Consider the following 13161-nt stretch of genomic DNA (forward strand, 5'->3'; position numbering starts at 1 on the left):
AATAGAACAGAACAGAATAGAATAAAACAGAACAGAACAGAATAGAGTAGAACAAAATTGAATAGAATAGAAGAGAACAGAATAAAATAGAGTAGAATAGAATAGAATAGAATAGAATAGAATAGAATAGAATAGAACAGAATAGAATAGAATAGAATAAAATAGAATAGAATAGAATAGAACAGAACAGAATACATAGAATACAATAGAGTAGAATAAAACAGAACAGAATAGAATAGAATAGAATAGAACAGAACAGAATAAAATAGAATAGAATAGAACAGAATATAATAGAATACAACAGAAGAGAATAGAATAGAAGAGAACAGAACCGAATAGAATAGAATAGAATATAACAGAACAGAATAAAATAGAATAGAATAGAATAGAATAGAATAGAATAGAATAGAATAGAATAGAATAGAACAGAACAGAATACAATAGAACAGAATAGAATAGAATACAACAGGAGAGAATAGAATAGAACTGAATAGAACAGAATAGAATAGAATAGAATAGAACAGAATAGAACAGAACAAAACAAAACAGAATAGAATAGAATACAACAGAACAGAACAGAATAGAATAGAATATAACAGAATAGAACAGAATAGAATGGAATAGAACAGAATAGAATAGAATAAAACAGAACAGAATAGAATAGAATAATACAGAATAGAATAGAATAGAATAGAACAGAACAGAATAGAACAGAACAGAATCGAATAGAATAGAACAGAACAGAATAGAGTAGAACAGAATTGAATAGAATAGAAGAGAACAGAATAAAATAGAGTGGAATAGAATAGAATAGAACAGAATAGAACAGAAGAGAATAGAATAGAATAAAATAGAATAGGATAGAATAGAACAGAACAGTATACAATAGAATAGAATAGAACAGAATAGAATAGAATTAAACAGAAGAGAATAGAATAGAACAGAACAGAACAGAAGGGAGTAGAATAGAGTGGAATAGAATAGAATAGAATACAACAGAACAGAATAGAAGAGAATAGAATAGAATAGAAGAGAACAGAATACAATAGAATAGAATAGAACGAAATAGAAGAGAATAGAACAGAAGAGAATAAAATAGAACAGAACAGAACCGAATAGAATAGAATAGAATAGAACAGAAAAGAACAGAACAAAACAAAACAGAATAGAATATAATACAACAGAACAGAACAGAATAGAATAGAATAACAGAATAGAACAGAGTAGAATGGAATAGAATAGAATAGAAATGAATAGAATAGAATAGAATAGAAAAGAACCGAACAGAATAAAATAAAACAGAACAGAATAGAATAGAATAAAACAGAACAGAATATAATAGAATAAAACAGAACAGAATAGATTAGAATAGAACAGAACAGAATAGAATAAAATAGAACAGAACAGAATAGAGTAGAACAAAATTGAATAGAATAGAAGAGAACAGAATAAAATAGAGTAGAATAGAATAGAATAGAATAGAATAGAATAGAATAGAATAGAATAGAATAGAATAGAACAGAATAGAATAGAATAGAATAAAATAGAATAGAATAGAATAGAACAGAACAGAATACAATAGAATACAATAGAGTAGAATAAAACAGAACAGAATAGAATAGAATAGAATAGAACAGAACAGAATAGAATAGAATAGAATGGAACAGAACAGAATAGAATAGAATAGAATAGAATAGAATACAATAGAATAGAATACAATAGAATAGAAAAGAAGAGAATAGAATAGAATAGAATAGCATAGAACAGTATAGAATAGAATAGAACAGAATAGAATAGAATAGAACAGAATAGAATAGAATAGAAGAGAATAGAATAGAACAGAACAGAATAGAATAGAATGGAATAGAACAGAACATAATAGAATAGAATTAAATAGAACAGAATAGAATAGAACAGAACAGAATGCAATAGAATAGAATAGAACAGAATAGAATAGAATACAACAGAAAAGAATAGAATAGAACAGAAGAGAAAAGAATAGAATAGAATAGAATAGAATTGAATAGAACAGAATAGAATAGAATAGAATAGAATAGAACAGAACAGAATAAAATAGAATAGAATAGAACAGAATATAATAGAATACAACAGAAGAGAATAGAATAGAAGAGAACAGAACCGAATAGAATAGAATAGAATATAACAGAACAGAATAAAATAGAATAGAATAGAATAGAATTGAATAGAATAGAATATAATAGAATAGAATAGAATAGAACAGAACAGAATACAATAGAATAGAATAGAACAGAATAGAATAGAATACAACAGGAGAGAATAGAATAGAACTGAATAGAACAGAATAGAATAGAATAGAATAGAACAGAATAGAACAGAACAAAACAAAACAGAATAGAATAGAATACAACAGACCAGAACAGAATAGAATAGAATATAACAGAATAGAACAGAATAGAATGGAATAGAATAGAATAGAAAAGAATAGAATAGAATAGAACAGAAAAGAACAGAACAAAATAGAACAGAACAGAATACAATAAAATAGAACAGAATAGAATAGAACAGAATAGAATAGAATAGAATAGAATAGAACAGAATAGAAGAGAATAGAATAGAATACAACAGAATAGAACAGAATAGAAGAGAATAGAACAGAATAGAATAGAATAGAATAGAACAGAACAGAATGTAACGGAATAGAATACAATAGAATAGAATAGAATACAACAGAACAGAATAGAATAGAATTGAAATTAATAGAATAGAATAGAATAGGATAGAATAGGATAGAACAGAACAGAATAGAACAGAACAGAATAGAATAGAAAAGAACAGAATAGAATAGAATAGAATAGAATAGAATAGAACAGAACAGAACAGAACAGAACAGAACACAACAAAACATAATAGAATAGAAGAGAACAGAAGAGAATAGAATAGAATAGAATAAAACAGAACAGAATAGAATAGAATAGAACAGAATAGAATCGAACGAATCGAATTGAATAGAATAGAACAGAACAGAATAGAATACAGTAGAATAGAACATAAGAGAATAGAATAGAATAGAATACAACAGAACAGAACAGAATAGAAGAGAATAGAACAGAATAGACTAGAATAGAATAGAACAGAACAGAATAGAATAGAATAGAACAGAACAGAATCGAACAGAACAGAATTGAATAGAATAGAATAGAACAGAACAGAATAGAATAGAATAACAGAATAGAACAGAGTAGAATGGAATAGAATAGAATAGAAATGAATAGAATAGAATAGAATAGAAAAGAACCGAACAGAATAAAATAAAACAGAACAGAATAGAATAGAATAAAACAGAACAGAATATAATAGAATAAAACAGAACAGAATAATTAGAATAGAACAGAACAGAATAGAATAAAACAGAACAGAACAGAATAGAGTAGAACAAAATTGAATAGAATAGAAGAGAACAGAATAAAATAGAGTAGAATAGAATAGAATAGAATAGAATAGAATAGAATAGAATAGAACAGAATAGAATAGAATAGAATAAAATAGAATAGAATAGAATAGAACAGAACAGAATACATAGAATACAATAGAGTAGAATAAAACAGAACAGAATAGAATAGAATAGAATAGAACAGAACAGAATAAAATAGAATAGAATAGAACAGAATATAATAGAATACAACAGAAGAGAATAGAATAGAAGAGAACAGAACCGAATAGAATAGAATAGAATATAACAGAACAGAATAAAATAGAATAGAATAGAATAGAATAGAATAGAATAGAATAGAATAGAATAGAATAGAACAGAACAGAATACAATAGAACAGAATAGAATAGAATACAACAGGAGAGAATAGAATAGAACTGAATAGAACAGAATAGAATAGAATAGAATAGAACAGAATAGAACAGAACAAAACAAAACAGAATAGAATAGAATACAACAGAACAGAACAGAATAGAATAGAATATAACAGAATAGAACAGAATAGAATGGAATAGAACAGAATAGAATAGAATAAAACAGAACAGAATAGAATAGAATAATACAGAATAGAATAGAATAGAATAGAACAGAACAGAATAGAACAGAACAGAATCGAATAGAATAGAACAGAACAGAATAGAGTAGAACAGAATTGAATAGAATAGAAGAGAACAGAATAAAATAGAGTGGAATAGAATAGAATAGAACAGAATAGAACAGAAGAGAATAGAATAGAATAAAATAGAATAGGATAGAATAGAACAGAACAGTATACAATAGAATAGAATAGAACAGAATAGAATAGAATTAAACAGAAGAGAATAGAATAGAACAGAACAGAACAGAAGGGAGTAGAATAGAGTGGAATAGAATAGAATAGAATACAACAGAACAGAATAGAAGAGAATAGAATAGAATAGAAGAGAACAGAATACAATAGAATAGAATAGAACGAAATAGAAGAGAATAGAACAGAAGAGAATAAAATAGAACAGAACAGAACCGAATAGAATAGAATAGAATAGAACAGAAAAGAACAGAACAAAACAAAACAGAATAGAATATAATACAACAGAACAGAACAGAATAGAATAGAATAACAGAATAGAACAGAGTAGAATGGAATAGAATAGAATAGAAATGAATAGAATAGAATAGAATAGAAAAGAACCGAACAGAATAAAATAAAACAGAACAGAATAGAATAGAATAAAACAGAACAGAATATAATAGAATAAAACAGAACAGAATAGATTAGAATAGAACAGAACAGAATAGAATAAAATAGAACAGAACAGAATAGAGTAGAACAAAATTGAATAGAATAGAAGAGAACAGAATAAAATAGAGTAGAATAGAATAGAATAGAATAGAATAGAATAGAATAGAATAGAATAGAATAGAATAGAACAGAATAGAATAGAATAGAATAAAATAGAATAGAATAGAATAGAACAGAACAGAATACAATAGAATACAATAGAGTAGAATAAAACAGAACAGAATAGAATAGAATAGAATAGAACAGAACAGAATAGAATAGAATAGAATGGAACAGAACAGAATAGAATAGAATAGAATAGAATAGAATACAATAGAATAGAATACAATAGAATAGAAAAGAAGAGAATAGAATAGAATAGAATAGCATAGAACAGTATAGAATAGAATAGAACAGAATAGAATAGAATAGAACAGAATAGAATAGAATAGAAGAGAATAGAATAGAACAGAACAGAATAGAATAGAATGGAATAGAACAGAACATAATAGAATAGAATTAAATAGAACAGAATAGAATAGAACAGAACAGAATGCAATAGAATAGAATAGAACAGAATAGAATAGAATACAACAGAAAAGAATAGAATAGAACAGAAGAGAAAAGAATAGAATAGAATAGAATAGAATTGAATAGAACAGAATAGAATAGAATAGAATAGAATAGAACAGAACAGAATAAAATAGAATAGAATAGAACAGAATATAATAGAATACAACAGAAGAGAATAGAATAGAAGAGAACAGAACCGAATAGAATAGAATAGAATATAACAGAACAGAATAAAATAGAATAGAATAGAATAGAATTGAATAGAATAGAATATAATAGAATAGAATAGAATAGAACAGAACAGAATACAATAGAATAGAATAGAACAGAATAGAATAGAATACAACAGGAGAGAATAGAATAGAACTGAATAGAACAGAATAGAATAGAATAGAATAGAACAGAATAGAACAGAACAAAACAAAACAGAATAGAATAGAATACAACAGACCAGAACAGAATAGAATAGAATATAACAGAATAGAACAGAATAGAATGGAATAGAATAGAATAGAAAAGAATAGAATAGAATAGAACAGAAAAGAACAGAACAAAATAGAACAGAACAGAATACAATAAAATAGAACAGAATAGAATAGAACAGAATAGAATAGAATAGAATAGAATAGAACAGAATAGAAGAGAATAGAATAGAATACAACAGAATAGAACAGAATAGAAGAGAATAGAACAGAATAGAATAGAATAGAATAGAACAGAACAGAATGTAACGGAATAGAATACAATAGAATAGAATAGAATACAACAGAACAGAATAGAATAGAATTGAAATTAATAGAATAGAATAGAATAGGATAGAATAGGATAGAACAGAACAGAATAGAACAGAACAGAATAGAATAGAAAAGAACAGAATAGAATAGAATAGAATAGAATAGAATAGAACAGAACAGAACAGAACAGAACAGAACACAACAAAACATAATAGAATAGAAGAGAACAGAAGAGAATAGAATAGAATAGAATAAAACAGAACAGAATAGAATAGAATAGAACAGAATAGAATCGAACGAATCGAATTGAATAGAATAGAACAGAACAGAATAGAATACAGTAGAATAGAACATAAGAGAATAGAATAGAATAGAATACAACAGAACAGAACAGAATAGAAGAGAATAGAACAGAATAGACTAGAATAGAATAGAACAGAACAGAATAGAATAGAATAGAACAGAACAGAATCGAACAGAACAGAATTGAATAGAATAGAATAGAACAGAACAGAATAGAATAGAACATAAGAGAATAGAATAGAATAGAATACAACAGAATAGAACAGAAAAGAAGATAACAGAACAGAATAGAATAGAATAGAAGAGAACAGAACAGAATGTAACGGAATAGAATACAATATAATAGAATAGAATACAACAGAACAGAATAGAATAGAATTGAATAGAACAGAATAGAATAGAATACAATAGAACAGAATAGAACAGAATAGAATGGAATAGAATAAAGAGAATAGAATAGAATAGAATAGAATAGAGTAGAATAGAATAGAATAGAATAGAATCGAATAGATTAGAATAGAATAGAATAGAAAAGAACAGAACAGAATAGAATAGAACAGAATAGAATGGAATAGAATAGAACAGAATAGAATGTAACGGAATAGAATACAATAGAATAAAATAGAATAGAACAGAACAGAATAGAATAGAATAGAATATAACAGAATAGAATAGAATAGAATAGAATAGAACAGAACAGAACAGAACAGAACAGAACAGAACAGAACAAAACAGAACAGAACACAACAGAACAGAATAGTAAAGAATAGAACAGAATAGAATAGAACAGAATAGAATAGAACAGAAAAGAATAGAATAGAGTAGAATAGAACAGAACAGAATAGAACAGAATAGAAGAGATGAGAACAAAATAGAATAGAATAGAATAGAACAGAACAGAATGTAACGGAATAGAATACAATAGAATAGAATAGAATACAACAGAACAGAATAGAATAGAATTGAATATAACAGAATAGAATAGAATAGAATAGAACAGAATAGAACAGAGTAGAATGGAATAGAATAAAATAGAATAGAATAGAATAGAATAGAATAGAATAGAATAGAATAGAACAGAATAGAACAGAACAGAATAGAATAGAACAGAATAGAATTGAATAAAACAGAACAGAACAGAATAGAATAGAATAGAATAGAAGAATAGATTAGAATAGAGTAGAATAGAAAACAACAGAACAGAATAGAATAGAACAGAATAGAATTGAATAAAACAGAACAGAATAGAATAGAATAGAACACAACAGAATAGAACAGAACAGAATAGAATAGTTTAGAATAGAGCAGAAGAGAATAGAGTAGAATAGAATTGAATAGAATAGAAAAGAACAGAGTAGAATTGAAAAGAATAGAAAAGAAGAGAATAGAATAGAATAGAATACAACAGAATAGATCAGAATAAAAGAGAATAGAACAGAATAGAATGGAATAGAATAGAACAGAATAGAATGTAACGGAATAGAATACAATAGAATAAAATAGAATAGAACAGAACAGAATAGAATAGAATAGAATATAACAGAATAGAATAGAATAGAATAGAATAGAACAGAACAGAACAGAACAGAACAGAAAAAAACAGAAGAGAACACAACAGAACAGATGGTAAAGAATAGAACAGAATAGAATAGAACAGAATAGAATAGAACAGAAAAGAATAGAATAGAATAGAATAGAACAGAACAGAACAGAACAGAACAAAACAGAACAGAACACAACAGAACAGAATAGTAAAGAACAGAACAGAATAGAATAGAACAGAATAGAATAGAACAGAAAAGAATAGAATAGAATAGAATAGAACAGAACAGAATAGAACAGAACAGAATAGAATAGAATAGCACAGAACGGAATTGAATTGAATAGAACAGAACAGAACAAAATAGAATAGAATAGAATAGAATAGTTTAGAATAGATTAGAACATAAGAGAATAGAATAGAATAGAATACAACAGAATAGAACAGAATAGAAGAGAATAGAACAAAATAGAATAGAATAGAATAGAACAGAACAGAATGTAACGGAATAGAATACAATAGAATAGAATAGAATACAACAGAACAGAATAGAATAGAATTGAATATAACAGAATAGAATAGAATAGAATAGAACAGAATAGAACAGAATAGAATGGAATAGAATAAAATAGAATAGAATAGAATAGAATAGAACAGAATAGAACAGAACAGAATAGAATAGATCAGAATAGAATTGAATAAAACAGAACAGAACAGAATAGAATAGAAAAGAACAGAATAGAATAGAATAGAACAGAACAGAATAGAATAGAATAGAACAGAACAGAATAGAACAGAACAAAATAGAATAGAATAGAACAGAACAGAATAGAGTAGAACAGAATTGAATAGAATAGAACAGAACAGAATAGAATAGAATGGAATAGAACAGAATAGAAGAGAATAGAACAGAATAGAATGGAATAGAATAAAACAGAATAGAATGTAACGGAATAGAATACAATAGAATAGAATAGAATAGAACAGAACAGAATAGAATGGAATAGAATAGAGCAGAATAGAATGTAACGGAATAGAATACAATAGAATAGAATAGAATAGAACAGAAGAGAATAGAATAGAATAGAGTAAAACAGAACAGAATAGAATAGAATAGAACAGAATAGAATCGAACGAACAGAATTGAATAGAATAGAACAGAGCAGAATAGAATACAGTAGAATAGAACATAAGAGAATAGAATAGAATAGAATACAATAGAATAGAACAGAATAGAACAGAATAGAATAGAACAGAACAGAATAGAATAGAATAGAACAGAACAGAATCGAACAGAACAGAATTGAATAGAATAGAATAGAACAGAACAGAATAGAATAGAACATAAGAGAATAGAATAGAATAGAATACAACAGAATAGAACAGAAAAGAAGATAACAGAACAGAATAGAATAGAATAGAAGAGAACAGAACAGAATGTAACGGAATAGAATACAATATAATAGAATAGAAAACAACAGAACAGAATAGAATTGAATTGAATAGAACAGAATAGAATAGAATACAATAGAACAGAATAGAACAGAATAGAATGGAATAGAATAAAATAGAATAGAATAGAATAGAATAGAATAGAATAGAATAGAATAGAATAGAATAGAATAGAATAGAATAGAATAGAGTAGAGTAGAGTAGAGTAGAATAGAATAGAATAGAATAGAATAGAATAGAATAGAATAGAATAGAAGAATAGATTAGAATAGAGTAGAATAGAAAACAACAGAACAGAATAGAATAGAACAGAATAGAATTGAATAAAACAGAACAGAATAGAATAGAATAGAACACAACAGAATAGAACAGAACAGAATAGAATAGATTAGAATAGAGTAGAATAGAATTGAATAGAATAGAAAAGAACAGAGTAGAATTGAAAAGAATAGAAAAGAAGAGAATAGAATAGAATAGAATACAACAGAATAGATCAGAATAAAAGAGAATAGAACAGAATAGAATGGAACAGAAAAGAATAGAATAGAACAGAATAGAATGTAACGGAATAGAATAGAATAGAATAAAATAGAATAGAACAGAACAGAATAGAATAGAACAGAAAAAAACAGAACAGAACACAACAGAACAGAATAGTAAAGAATAGAACAGAATAGAATAGAACAGAATAGAATAGAACAGAAAAGAATAGAATAGAATAGAATAGAACAGAACAGAACAGAACAGAACAAAACAGAACAGAACACAACAGAACAGAATAGTAAAGAACAGAACAGAATAGAATAGAACAGAAAGAATAGAATAGAATAGAATAGAACAGAACAGAATAGAACAGAACAGAATAGAATAGAATAGCACAGAACAGAATTGAATTGAATAGAACAGAACAGAACAAAATAGAATAGAATAGAATAGAATAGTTTAGAATAGATTAGAACATAAGAGAATAGAATAGAATAGAATACAACAGAATAGAACAGAATAGAAGAGAATAGAACAAAATAGAATAGAATAGAATAGAACAGAACAGAATGTAACGGAATAGAATACAATAGAATAGAATAGAATACAACAGAACAGAATAGAATAGAATTGAATATAACAGAATAGAATAGAATAGAATAGAACAGAATAGAACAGAATAGAATGGAATAGAATAAAATAGAATAGAATAGAATACAATAGAACAGAATAGAACAGAACAGAATAGAATAGATCAGAATAGAATTGAATAAAACAGAACAGAACAGAATAGAATAGAAAAGAACAGAATAGAATAGAATAGAACAGAACAGAATAGAATAGAATAGAACAGAACAGAATAGAACAGAACAAAATAGAATAGAATAGAACAGAACAGAATAGAGTAGAACAGAATTGAATAGAATAGAACAGAACAGAATAGAATAGAATGGAATAGAACAGAATAGAAGAGAATAGAACAGAATAGAATGGAATAGAATAAAACAGAATAGAATGTAACGGAATAGAATACAATAGAATAGAATAGAATAGAACAGAACAGAATAGAATGGAATAGAATAGAGCAGAATAGAATGTAAAGGAATAGAATAGAATAGAATAGAATAGAATAGAACAGAAGAAAATAGAATAGAATAGAATAGAACAGAATAGAATAGAATAGAATAGAATAGAACAGAATAGAACAGAACAGAACAAAATAGAGTAGAGTAGAATAGAATAGAATAGAATAGAAAAGAATAGATCAGAGCAGAACAGAACAGAACAGAATAGAAGTGAATAGAACAGAACAGAAGAGAACAGAACACAACAAAACACAACAGAACAGAATAGAAGAGAACAGAACAGAACAGAATAGAATCGAATAGAACAGAATAGAACAGATTAGAATCGAACAGAATAGAATAGAATAGAACAGAACAAAACAGAACAGAATAGAATAGAATAGAATAGAATAGAATAGAATAGAATAGAATAGTATAGAACAGAATAGAACAGAACGGAATAGAATAGAATAGAATAGAATAGAATAGAACAGAACAGAACAGAATAGAATCGAACAGAATAGAATAGAATATAACAGAACAGAACAGAATAGAATAGAATAAAATAGAATAGAATAGAACAGAACAGAACAGAACAGAACAGAATAGAATAAAATAGAACAGAATAGAATAGAACAGAATAGAATAGAACAGAAAAGAATAGAATAGAATAGAATAGAACAGAATAGAATAGAAGAGAAAAGAACAGAACAGAATAGAATAGAATAGAATAGAACAGAAGAGAATAGAATAGAATAGAATAAAACAGAACAGAATAGAATAGAATAGAACAGAACAGAATAGAATAGAATAGAACAGAACATAATAGAGTAGAACGGAATTGAATAGAATAGAACAGAACAGAATAGAATAGAATAGAATAGAACAGAATAGAATAGAATAGAATAGAATACAACAGAATAGAACAGAATAGAAGAGAATAGAACAGAATAGAATAGAATAGAATAGAACAGAACAGAATGTAACGGAATAGAATACAATAGAATAGAATAGAATACAACAGAACAGAACAGAAAAGAAGATAACAGAACAGAATAGAATACAATAGAAGAGAACAGAACAGAATGTAACGGAATAGAATACAATATAATAGAATAGAATACAACAGAACAGAATAGAATAGAATTGAATAGAATAGAATAGAATAGAATAGAACAGAATAGAATAGAATAGAATAGAATAGAACAGAATAGAATAGAATAGAATAGAAAAGAAGAGAATAGAATAAAACAGAACAGATTAGATGAGAATAGAACAGAATAGAATGGAATAGAATAAAACAGAATAGAATGTAACGGAATAGAATACAATAGAATAGAATAGAATAGAACAGAACAGAATAGAATGGAATAGAATAGAGCAGAATAGAATGTAACGGAATAGAATACAATAGAATAGAATAGAATAGAACAGAAGAGAATAGAATAGAATAGAATAGAATAGAATAGAACAGAATAGAATAGAATAGAATAGAATAGAATAGAATAGAATAGAATAGAATAGAACAGAATACAACAGAACAGAACAAAATAGAGTAGAGTAGAATAGAATAGAATAGAATAGAAAAGAATAGATCAGAGCAGAACAGAACAGAACAGAATAGAATTGAATAGAACAGAACAGAAGAGAACAGAACACAACAAAACACAACAGAACAGAATAGAAGAGAACAGAACAGAACAGAATAGAATCGAAGAGAACAGAATAGAACAGATTAGAATCGAACAGAATAGAATAGAATAGAACAGAACAAAACAGAACAGAATAGAATAGAATAGAATAGAATAGAATAGAATAGAATAGAATAGAATAGTATAGAACAGAATAGAACAGAACGGAATAGAATAGAATAGAATAGAATAGAATAGAATAGAACAGAACAGAACAGAATAGAATCGAACAGAATAGAATAGAATATAACAGAACAGAACAGAATAGAATAGAATAAAATAGAATAGAATAGAACAGAACAGAACAGAACAGAACAGAATAGAATAAAATAGAACAGAATAGAATAGAACAGAATAGAATAGAACAGAAAAGAATAGAATAGAATAGAATAGAACAGAATAGAATAGAAGAGAAAAGAACAGAACAGAATAGAATAGAATAGAATAGAACAGAAGAGAATAGAATAGAATAGAATAAAACAGAACAGAATAGATTAGAATAGAACAGAACAGAATAGAATAGAATAGAACAGAACAGAATAGAGTAGAACGGAATTGAATAGAATAGAACAGAACAGAATAGAATAG

The sequence above is a fragment of the Sus scrofa genome, chromosome 17 (assembly GCF_054392235.1).
Source record: "Sus scrofa isolate SSC_HxYL_T2T_F1_AM1 chromosome 17, Sscrofa_HxYL_maternal_Yorkshire_Landrace_v2.0, whole genome shotgun sequence".
In the NCBI taxonomy this organism is placed as follows: Eukaryota; Metazoa; Chordata; class Mammalia; order Artiodactyla; family Suidae; genus Sus; species Sus scrofa.